The 11,460-nt window shown below is 50.2% G+C and overlaps 1 long non-coding RNA gene across 1 annotated transcript; it reads left to right on the forward strand.

Annotated features, from left to right (window-relative positions):
* The first annotated feature begins 2,824 nt into the window (after window positions 1–2,824).
* LOC106046713 (uncharacterized) lies at window positions 2,825–7,131 on the forward strand. Its single transcript, XR_001213426.3, has 3 exons — window positions 2,825–3,016; window positions 4,023–4,179; window positions 5,392–7,131. It is a non-coding gene; the product is annotated as an uncharacterized lncRNA (long non-coding RNA).
* Window positions 7,132–11,460: the final 4,329 nt, after the last annotated feature.

Genomic DNA, 11,460 nt, shown 5'->3' on the forward strand with positions numbered 1-11,460 from the left:
GGCAAGGGACTGGGGTTTGTGAATCACATCCAGGTCTTTGTCTTATTCCAGGCTTCTGGGGAGAGTTTAAATAAAGGATTCAGCACTGGGGAAAATAAATAAATAAATATATAAATAACAAAGAATAAAAAGACAGACAGACATCTGGAGTGTGGCACAGGGCCCTCTGCTCGGGCTGACCTAGTTACTGGGAGAGCATCGCAGGGAGATCCTGTTCAGCAGGAGGAACAAGCAGCCGAGGGCTGAATTCAGGCTCAGGGTAAACAAACCCAGCTCTCACCACGTGAGCGCTGCATGTTTCCACCAGGTCTCCGTGTGATCACGATCATCCAGGGCTGCAGCCATCCCATCCGGCACAGAAGTGGCAGCAAGGAGCGAGGACTCCTGCCCACTGCGACGCCGGGACACAGCATCCCCGCAGCTCAGTCCTGTGCCCACGGGGAGGAGGGCAGCTCTGCCCTGTGGCTCCCCGTGCACAAACAATGGGGAGGACAAAGAAACCCAAAGTGCCTCTGCCAAAGGAAACAGCAGCTGCACCTCCTCATGTTGTGTGTGTGGCCGCAGGGACAGGAGGGCCTGGCAGTGCCGAGCCACGCTGCAGCCCATGCTCGAGTCAGAGAGACTGGGGCAAAGCCCTGCTCCCTCCGGCATGTCCAGCTCTTGCCATGGGTACAACACTACTTTACTGTATGGCACCGGTCAGGGAAATGCACTTCCTTCAGCTTGCCCCAGAGAAACCACTCTAACCCCAGCAAAACAACTTCTAGGGTGGAGCAGAGAAAACACCCCAACACCCCGGGAATGAACTCAAACTCTTGCCCACGTTCTCCCATCTGCTTGCACCAGGGCCCACCTGCAAGTGAAATAACTGCTGAAATGTCTGCCCATTTCCTGCTAATCAATCCTATTTTTCAAGTTTTAAAAATAGGCAGTAAAATGGTGCCCACAGGACTTTCCGTGCAGGTTGAACTCCATGCGCAGGTTGCCCTGGACAAGCTGGGGCAAAGTGCAGGTTTGATGAGACATCTCCAAACAAAACCGCTGGCAGTTTCTGATACTCGACCTATCTTTCAGCTTGCTATTAATAACCTTTTACCAAAACTGATTTCAATTTAAAACCAGGCTGTTTACAGGAAAAGATGTCAGTGTGAACGTTCCTGAGATCTGGCTTTTGTTCCCCGGAAAACACATTTACTTCTAAAAGAGAGCTTTTGGTAAAGCAAGTGGCTCGAGGTGTTTTGGCAGGAAGCCTCCCAGTTCTGACTGAGGGCAAAGCAGACAGCACCAAGGCAAGATAAACAAAAAGGGAGGTTTGGAAACGTGGGTTTAAATCAGTGTTTTGGCCATCACGCTGGCTCACAGCTGAGTCGTGCAGCTCTTGCCCGAAGCACAACCACCCAGGGAAGCTCAGCTCTGACAAAAAAGTCGGAGCCATGAATTTCCAAACTGAGAGAGAAGCCAAGGTGAAGCCGCTGGATGCTCAGGAGGGGTCAAAGAGGAGAAAGCAGGTTAGCCACAGACAAAACAACCCCGGCCTCCCTATCAGCAAGGCCAGGGAGAGACGCGGGCCCCGTAAGCGCCCCCTCCCAGGTCAGCGTCCCTCGGGGCAGGGGAGGCGCCCTCTGGGCCCAGCGCAGCGCCCCTGGGAGCTGCCTCCCCTTCCTGATAAGAGCTGACCTTGGGACCGTCCCGTCGGCCTCCCAAACAAAGCAGACCTCCTGCTAGTCCTCACCAGCACCCTGATTATTTTCTGTCGCGTCTCAAGGCAGTTCAGAAGCTCCTCTGCTAACAGACTGCAGCAGAGATGTCGTGCCAGACCAAAGCCCCATTTCGATCAGTAATCCCACACTCCAACAACAGCCTCCTCCCCTCCCCAAAACAAAACAAGAAAAAAAAAAAAAAAAGCTCAATTTTTCTTCATTATAAGCACAGAAAAACCTGGTCTAAGAAATGTAAAGCCTGAGGAACAAAGGCAGGACTTCTCTTCAGATCTAAGCACTCCCCAAAGGACTCCCTCCAGGGTCCTTGGCACCCTCCAAACCCTGTCCAGATCTGGTGCTCTTTGGGGTTAGCTCTGCAGCAGCTCCCCGGGATAGTGCAATTTTCAGCAAAGAAAGGAAAAAGAAAAGCTAAAAATCCCAGTTACTCATTGCACCAAAATAAAAACAGATTCCTTCTCTTTTAACAAAACCTCATTATGGTAAACAAAAAATGAAAGTTTGGGGAGAAAATGTGCCGCCTGCTGATAAGAAGTTTTTTATTATTATTATTAAAACAAATCTACAAGGCTGGATTTAAACTTCCCAGCCTTTGCTGCATTTTCCTTTGCTGCTCCACTCAAGACTGCATCCACACAGTTCGAACTCCCCAGTCTGAGAAGCTGCAGACGATTTGCTAAATAGGCCTTCAAGCTGTGCCCACTCCCTTCTCACCAATGTCCCCACCCCATGTTTGTGGGGCAGCGGAGATCTTAAAGATCCCCACTGGGCTGCTGATGCTTCCTTCAGAGATGCCCCGTGCTGTGCGCGCTCACGCACTTGGCACCCATGTCACGCTCCGGCAGCACCCACTGTGGGCTCCCCTCTCCCCGCTGCCACCCAGAGCTGGACCCAGATGACTGCTTGCTCTGCCAAAAAGGCACGTCCATGGCCATAGGGTGGGCAGGGCCCATTTGCTTTCAGGAGGAGCCTTAAAGACAACCTCCACCTGCAGCACTGAGCTGTGGGGTCCTCATGGTGCAGCCTGGTGCTGGGGGCTGCGACTGACTTTGGTGTAAGGTCTGAGGTGTGGGTGCCCGCACCCATCACAAGCCCAAGCGCAGACGAACACAAGGCACAGCAGTGACAGGGGTCAACCGGGTCAACCAGGACAACTTGTGATGTCAAGGGACATCACAAACAACAGAAGCTTGATGTGCAGCCCCCTTTCTCCCACTGCCTTGAGCGTGGTGGCCACAGCCCAAGCAGCAAACGTCACCCACGAGGCAGCTGTGCTGTGCCAGGGGACTGTGCCTGGGGTACGGCTGTGCTTCCCTGAGAGGGTCCCTGGGAACGGCAGCTCCTTTCTGCTGGCCACGAACAAGGGGTTCATCCACTCTGTGCTGTCAAAGATAGCTCTGGGAATCAGAAAAGGCTGGGTTTTTGCTTCAGGGTGATCACTTGGAAAAGGAGAGTCGGCTTTTCTTTAGGCCAAGCGGGAACACGTAACAGAGCCTTTCTCTACTGGGATGCTAAAAGCCCACAGCGACTTTCCCCGGAACAAAACACAGCAATGACCGAAGGCTGCTGCAGACCTGACCCTCACAGGCAGCACAGCACCCGCTGGGAGCGAGCCAGCACTGATCTGACTGAGGGAATGGGCACGGAACAGCTCGCACAGGGGGCACGCGGGCACTTTCTGCTGCAGTCATTGTTTTCTGATGGAAAATTGTTTCCACAACAGTGAAAAATACATTGCGGAAAACAGTCTTTTTTTTCCCAATCAAATTGAATTTTTTCATCTGGTAAATCAAAATGAAACATTTCCTTTTAGACTAGCTTAAGCTGGACAGGAATGTTTCATTTCAGTGGAATTACCCGAACTGCTCTATTTTAGAACAGGTCTCACCGTTCCACCCCCATCTCCTTGTCAGCACACAGCCTAACGGGGAGCTCCCTCTCCCCAGTGCTCCATTTTCCCACCCGGGACCAATCCTGCTGGAAAATGACTTCTCCCACCAGACCCCACTCCCATGCCCCTGGGGTTGTTCTGGGGGGGGGGGGGCTGGGGCCACGACCCAGCGCTGCCGATTTCCAGATGAACCCCTCCGCCACTCAGCACAGCAAAACAGAAACCGTGTCCCCCGTTTCCAGTGTCCTCCGTGCCCCAAACCTACCTTCCCAGTTATATCTAATGTTAGCTTAAAAAGATTTCAGCTTCACTAATAATCAGAACACATACCGGGAGCATAATTAGCAGGGTAATTGGAGAGCGCAGATAGGCACGTGCTCAGGCAAGAATGGCAGCGAATATTTCGTCAGCAGGGACGAGCAAAGAAGAAACCCTCGTCTGCAGCAAGGACCTGGCTTTATCATTGATTTATTGCAAGGCCTCAGCCACACCAACAGAGCCTCAGCAGAGAGCAGCATGCGGCCACAACGAGAAGTAGCCAGGCCAAAGACCACCTAACCCCTCGGCTTCGTGAGCAAGGATTTTATACGCGTATACGTTAATGTCACGTCCCACCTGCTGCCTAAAACAATTTTCCAAATGGCTTTCCAATTCCTACGGCACTGGGAGGGGTGGGGGTTAATTATATAAGAGTTTCCAGAAGTTTCAGTTATGTCATGTATGTGTCACACAAATGCAGAGCGCAGGAAATAGCTGAATTTCAACACCTAAAATTAAAAATTTTCCAGGGTAGCATTCCCCTTCGCAGCCTGAAGGAAAACATCCCCTTGTTTCACTCCGTGAGGTTAGCGTTAGGTGAGAAATCCTGCTGGAGATGGCAGGGTCCCCATAGCATGGATCTCCCATGGCACTGAGGGCCTCTCTTTGCCACTAAAAACTCATGCACACATACATCTCTATCAGTACATAATTACAGTTAAAATTATTATTATACTGTAAATATGTTTTGGGCTTTACTAATGCTTAAGTGTGCTCAAAATTTCCATTTCACTGCCCATTTTGGCCAGCTCAGCATCTAACTGTGCCCATAGGGGTAGCGATGCCCCCTGCCTGGTGTCCCCTCCGAGCCAGGTGTCCCACCCAGGGCACGTCCCCGCTGTCCTCGTGCAGCCACAAGCAGCAGAGTCCCTGGGGACGTGTCCTGGGTCAGGGGCCAGTTTGCAGGCACTGGACATGAATTGCTCTTGAACTGAAGTTTTTCCATTTTGTATGAGAAAAAAACTGATTCACTAAACCCAAACAAGTGCCGGTGTATTTTTTTCCCCAGTGGTAATCTGCTTTTTAATCAGTGTTCTGATTTTGTGAGAAGCATGTTTTCTCCTGAAGGCCTTTCAGCACAAAACTCCTTAGCAAGCCTCGCTGCTGGCTGTTATATCAAGACTATGTTTGACTGATTTAGAAGAGGCCACAGCCTTGGGAACACCACATGGCATTCACGGTACCACGCGTGCTGCAGTGTCGTGGAAGGGCTGACAAGTGCCTGGTGCAAAAATGCGTTGCCTTATTAAAAGCCTTATTGAATGCAAGTGCTCTGCCAGACCATGCTCGCTCCTTCTCAGGGGTGTGCATGACTTCCGTGGACCTGCTCCGGGGCTTAAAGGATAATAATTAGCACAACACATCTTCACTAGGTAGTTGAGCACATCCTGGCAAAAATATATTTATTTAACAAATACTTTTTTTTTTTTTTTTTTTGGTACACACCCCATCTCTGTGATGCAGGCAGTCCAGCTGGTCATAGGTTCACAGCACTTTTGGCTCTGGAGCTGGGCAGCGCCACTCTCTACTGGGATGCAAAAACCCCCATGAGCTCTGACAGCCCTTCCTGAAGCCCATCAGCATCTCCTCGCCAGGGTTTTGGGCTGCCCGGACCCAAGTCCAGATAGGATTTCTGCTGATTCCTCCCATTTACAAACACAGCAAAGGCAGCCATGCAAAGAGCGCTGTAATGTGTCTGCCTCTAGCTGCTGCTCTGGGGGAGCTGAGAAGTGCCCAGCTGTAAATACTGTTAGATCTTGTGACATTTTCCAGCCCTTTCTAAACAAATCCAGTTTTGTTTTGTTTTTTTGCAGAAGTCCTTCCTCGCTGCCCTAGGAGACATTTCCCTCTCCCACATTAGCAAGTTTCCTTTTGCAAGACCAGAGCCATTTCCAGTCCATCCCAGCTCTGCAAGGGTGCTCTGCAGTGTGACAGCTCTCGGGGGGGACAGCCCCATGGTGGCTTCAGTCCCCCTCACACAGCCCTCCTGTGCCTTCGTGCCCAGCGGTGCTACAGATGTACAGCGTCTGTTCTGTGTTCGCTGGGCAGGACGGCATGAAAAGAGCCAGATGCTTTGGTTAAAAAAAAAAATTAAAAAGAAAGAAAAAAAATAATAAAAATCAGTGCCCAATTTCACATCTGCAGCTCCAGAAAGCCAATGAGAAACAATGGTCCAGAGCAGGGCTGGGTGTGTGCTGGTGGAAACCCAGACCTGCTGATCCTCGTGTGAACGGCACCAGCCCCGAAATCCCCAGGCCAGCCCTGCAGGCAGCGGGGCTCAGCCAGAAACAGCCCCTGGCTCTGCGGGTCTGGGGCCGGTCCCCGCAGGCGGCACAGGCACAGCCGGTTCCTGAGCTCGCCCCAGCTCCCCATCAGCACCGGTTGCTGATCTTGTCACCAAAGCAAAGCCAGCAGATGAAGCCTCCAAACTCCCTTTTTGCATTGCTTTGAGCTTGAAATACAGGAAGGGAAATTAATCTGAATGCACAGCTTACTCCGTGCCTTCCAACAAGAGTGACCTTGACTTTTAACCATTGCTTTTCCTTTCCTACCCCTGAGGCTCTCGTGCCCGGAACAAATCAACCCCGAGGGAATCAGCCAGCTCTGCCTCAGTCTTGAGGTCTGCTTTCCTGTACATAGTAATGTGCAGCAGCTCTCGGGATTGTGTAAATACGGTCTGAGAAGCACAACTGTGCAACAGCAACAACATTTGGCACAAACACATCTGCCACTGAGCTGTGCCATGGCACGCAGTGCCATTAACAGCCATGTGGCTCTTCCCAAAAAACCTTGTCACCGGGAGCTGGGGACCAGGTGAGCCTGGGCTGGAAGGCGCAGACGCAGTCAGATGGATGCAATCTCAGCTCTCGGGCGACTCTTACAAACAGCTAATTTGCAGCAGAAAGTCAAGAAACGGAGCCACCCGATCTGCTGTCCCCTCTCCCAGCGTCTCCCCGTTGCCGGAGGTGAGGGGAGCTGCTCACCGGCTGGAAGGGCGGGGAGCACCCGCACGGTTATTCTCAGTAATAAGATGCCTGTCAACATATAAACCAATTAGGTGCAGCTTTTGAGCTCGTAATAAGGCTGGGCAAAATGCTTTCTCTGAGCAAGTGCTTTCAAGTGAAAAATAGCTTCTGAAAGAATCTGACAGTTTGCACATGAGGTTTCAGTTTGCTCGGGCTTTGGGTTGTTTTAATTCAAGTAATGAAAATTCTCACATTGTTTCAAACCAAGAAACTGTGTCTAGGTTTTCAAGAGTTTTTTCTATACTCAATTTTAGATTGTCTTCCTTTTTCCTTTTTTTTTCCCATGGGACGAAGAAAGAAAAGAAAAAGGAAGAAAGTGTTTGAGATGTAAACATTGGAAATAATTATTTTCTGCACTTTAATCAAATAAACTTATTTCAAACCAGTATTTGTGTATGTTTCCATATACTACCAAGCGAGATCCAAATTTTGGGGTGGGAAACAGTTATCGTTTTAGTTTGTTTTCCAATTATCTGTAAACCACTGGCATCACAGTTTAGCCCTTATCTTAAAGATAAACCCTGAATTCTGGCTGAAATCAGGAAAAAGGAAATACAGGCACTCTTGTATTTTGCAAGTGACTACGGCTGCCCCCCAAAACTGTTTTTGTCGTAGGTGGAAATGCTGAAGAACAAAAAATTAGTCCTATGCATCATATCACTTTTCAGAGGATAGCAAAAACAAGTCCCGGTTAGTCTAAATGGAGGCATCAGCCAAGTTTTGTATTTGAACTTCAAGCCCGGGGGGCTGTAAGTGAGGCTGCGTGACTTATATTAATAAAAAGAAAAAACGAGATGTTCCTCAAAATGAGGTCCCATCGGTCCTGACCCCTGAGAGTGACTTTAGCCTCATCCCAGCCGTGCAGCTGCACAGGCTAATCGCTGTTTCTTGCAGATAACACGAGAATCACAAATATTGAGTCATTACCATCTCCCTCTAGCGGTTACCTCGGCTCTCCCGACCCCGGACCCAGGCTCCGCGCTGCAGGAAGGCAGCGGTGCTCGCGGAGAAATGCTAGCAGAAAGGAGGAGCTGCAGAGAAGGCTGAGTTTGCAGCGAGCCGCCTGCACAGAGCCCCGTTTGCACGGCTCGGGGATTAAAAGCAGCCTTTCAACCTGGCTGGCGAAGCACCCGAGCTCTCCTCCTCCCTGCGATGCTGCAGGTGGCCCTAAACCACCAGGCAGCACCTCTGAATAGCTCGAGTTATTTATTCTTTGCGAGCAGGCTACCCAGGAGCCACCGGCACCATGCTACAAAGAAGTCAGCAACATCGCCTGTGTCGTCCCCACAGCACCAGCTCTGCCCTGTGACTTGCTGGGGCCCCATCGCTGGCCGTGCACATACAGGGCCTGCAGGAAAGGGAGACGGGGATGGGGTGGCAGAGATCACCTTGGGAAAAACAGGAGTTTTTCTGCTACTTTGGAGCAGCTGGCCAGAGGGCTACCAAGGACCTGTTCTATAATCAAAGGCAAAATCACCCCCCAGCACCCTCAATCCCTGTTCAATAGATTCTGAAGTTGCAGAAGTGCATTTCCTACGGAAAGCTGTTTTAGAGAGGGGAGAGCCGAGGGACAGAACCGGCAGCGTCAGCTTGCACCAGGATCCGGCCTCGCACACCCCGCAGAGCCGTGCTCTGCCCGCAGCCCACCTGCCGCAGCTGGAGGGGCTTTGTTCAACCTTCCCCTGAGAAACAGGGGGAGGGAGACGTGAAACCTACCCAAACGTTGAAAAGAAAGGAAAACCCTCCGTCACAACAAACAGCCAGCCTCGCAACATGTGCAAAAGCGATTTCCAGAAACAAGGGAAGGGAATCCAGTTCCCTTTTGTACAACAGCAGCGAGGAGATGCAATAGCAGCAGCACAGGGAGGCACAAGGAGGCAGAACACTCGGGACCAGCTAATTCCCAGGGTGGAAAGTGCTCGTGCTTTATTTTTACAAAGCGGCCCCAGCTCTGTGGCACATACCTGGAGCCTTCGCCTCCCATCATAGGAGGTTCCATGCTCAAACACCAGCCCAACAAGCATCACTCAAGCATCAAGCTCACAGCGTCCCTCTACGCAGGACCAGCAAGGCACAGTCAGACACAGCAATTCCTGCTCAGGCTTATCTCAGCAAGATTTTTCAATTCTGCATGAAAAAAGAGCAAGTGGGAAGAGAGGAGCCAAAGGGCTGAGAACAATATGTACCTATGTACGGGAACAAAGAGATTTCAATTAAAAAAGGGGAATCAGCAAAGCCCTGTGAAGTATGAATTAGCTGGTGCACTCCCAAGGGCTGCTTTGAAATCTGAAGTGTTGTATTTTGAAATGGACACAGACCTTAGCGGGAAGTGGGGGAGCAGACAGTAATGGTTTAATAGACTGTGGAATGGCTATAAAAAAAGGGGGGGGGAGAAAAAAAGAAAAAGCAGATGGCAGCCCCTTCGCAGGAGCCATAAAATTTCATGGTGTATTTTCTATCCATGGCTTCACTGTAATTCAAGCCTTGGGGGCCAGCTTTCTCTGGCAGTGGTTCCTGAGGGGCCTTGGAGGGCAGCGCCAGAGGAGCAGAGGCTGGGCACATCCTGGGCCTGCTGACCACAGGCTCCCGCTGGGGCTGGAATGGGAAATAAAGAGAAGTTGTGTAGGAGAAACGCCTGGGAGGCTGCCCAGAGGCAGCTTTGCAGGGGCAGGTCAGAGCCCCAGGAGCAAGAGGCTCGGCGAGGACATGTGGCCAGGGCTGCGTCTGACAAGGAAGCCTCTGCGACCTCCACCTTCCCCTCCTGGTGGTTGCTTTTGTGCTGTCCCAGTCCAGGTACTTGCCTCTGAACCTGATCTAAGCAAGGTTCAGCTCAAAACCACGTCTGGGGTTGACTTTGGCTTTTTGTCATTTGAAGCAAGCTCCCAGCTACGAACACAAACAAAACAGTGCAGAGGTAAATGTGCAGATGTTTCAGTTCCATCGGCAGGCACGAGCAGCGCCCTGCACTTCAGTGACGGGGTTTGTGCCAGTTCTGGTGGTATTTTGGGTTCTCACTTTGTCTGTTCCCCAAGTCCACCCTTGATGCTGTTGTTTTTTAGTTTCACACCACGTCACACAGCGCTGTGTGCTGCAGCACCCAGTAAATGCCCATACAGGACAGGCCGCATCACACACTCGTCATCTCCGCAGGTACGGAAGCAGAGCATCACCAAACCCAGAAATGCAACGATCCTTCCACTATTCCATTCTCTCCTGTCCCATGCATGGCCATCTAGGCTATGAACATGAGGCATGAGATGAAGTGTTAATCTATCCATAATATATAAATGCAGCAGAACAATCGCTATGCTGGAAGAAAAAAGGAGAGGAATTATTTCAGTTTGACCTTTTTTGACACATTAGTTCAAAGACAAAGCATTCCAAACCCATTAGAAATAAAAAGCAATAACTGGAGATGAATGCAATGAAAACTCAAGTTTTCTTCCACCTGTTCCTCACTTGAACTATTGCTACAGAGCATAAGGAGGAGAGAAAGGAAAGGAAAAATAAGCCTCATGAAGCCATGTGCTTCAGTTCCATTTATTCCAGCTATTCCAAGATCTAAGAGGTTTACAAAAGCATTTGTTTCCAACTGATATCAAAACCACTTTGGACAAGAAATGCTTTCTCTGGTATTCTTGAAGTTCAAAAATAAAAAGCTTCATCCATGTTATAGAGGGGTGTACATTACACATGGACATTATATAGGATATACAACAGCAGAGGGAACATGGGAAGGATGCTGAGGGTGAAGAGTGCAGAAATGCAACAGAGCATGTGTGCTTGGGTACCACTTTCTCCTGCAAAGCAGCCGGCCCTGTGCTCCACCTTGGAGTGGCAGGAACACTGCACTGCTTCCAAGTGCCATGAGATCTCCTGCGTTTTGGTGGGTGGAAATCGAAATTATGGAGACCCAGTGGTGTTGGTGATGATGCAGTTGGAGGGGGCAGAAACAATTCTCCCTCCACTTGTACAAGGAATGAAAGCAGCTGGAGACACTGTGGGCAAAGACAGAACAAAAGAGGATTTCTGTTCTCTGCTAGGATGGAGATTCCCACACAAATTGGGCAGGAGCAAAAAATAGCATCATTTTGCTGGTAGCACAGTATAAAAAGATCAATCTTCTCAGAGCAGGAGGAGGGAAGAAGCAGCAAAAATGGGTTTCCCACTCCCTGAGCATCACCAAGATCCCTTCCATAAAGAAACCCAGAGATGCAATTCCTCACAAAATTACTTATTCCAGCTATTTCTTTAGAAAGCTCTCCCAGGTATACATCACTGCAGGGCACCGAGGGTCTCTTCTTGCTGTTTCAGCACTGTCAGTGTCCGCAGAGTCCTGCCCAGCCACGGGGAAGGTGGCAGCTCTGTGGCCGTCCTCCTGAGTGCACCAGCCAGCAGCACCGCTTCCCACTGATGAGCAATTCCTCAGGAAGGTTAAAGAAGAGTCAAGGTTTTCATTAAGGGCTTGAGCCATTTAATTGGTCTGCTCTGACTAATGCAATAATAT

Source organism: Anser cygnoides, chromosome 19 (genome assembly GCF_040182565.1).
Source record: "Anser cygnoides isolate HZ-2024a breed goose chromosome 19, Taihu_goose_T2T_genome, whole genome shotgun sequence".
NCBI classification, from domain to species: Eukaryota; Metazoa; Chordata; class Aves; order Anseriformes; family Anatidae; genus Anser; species Anser cygnoides.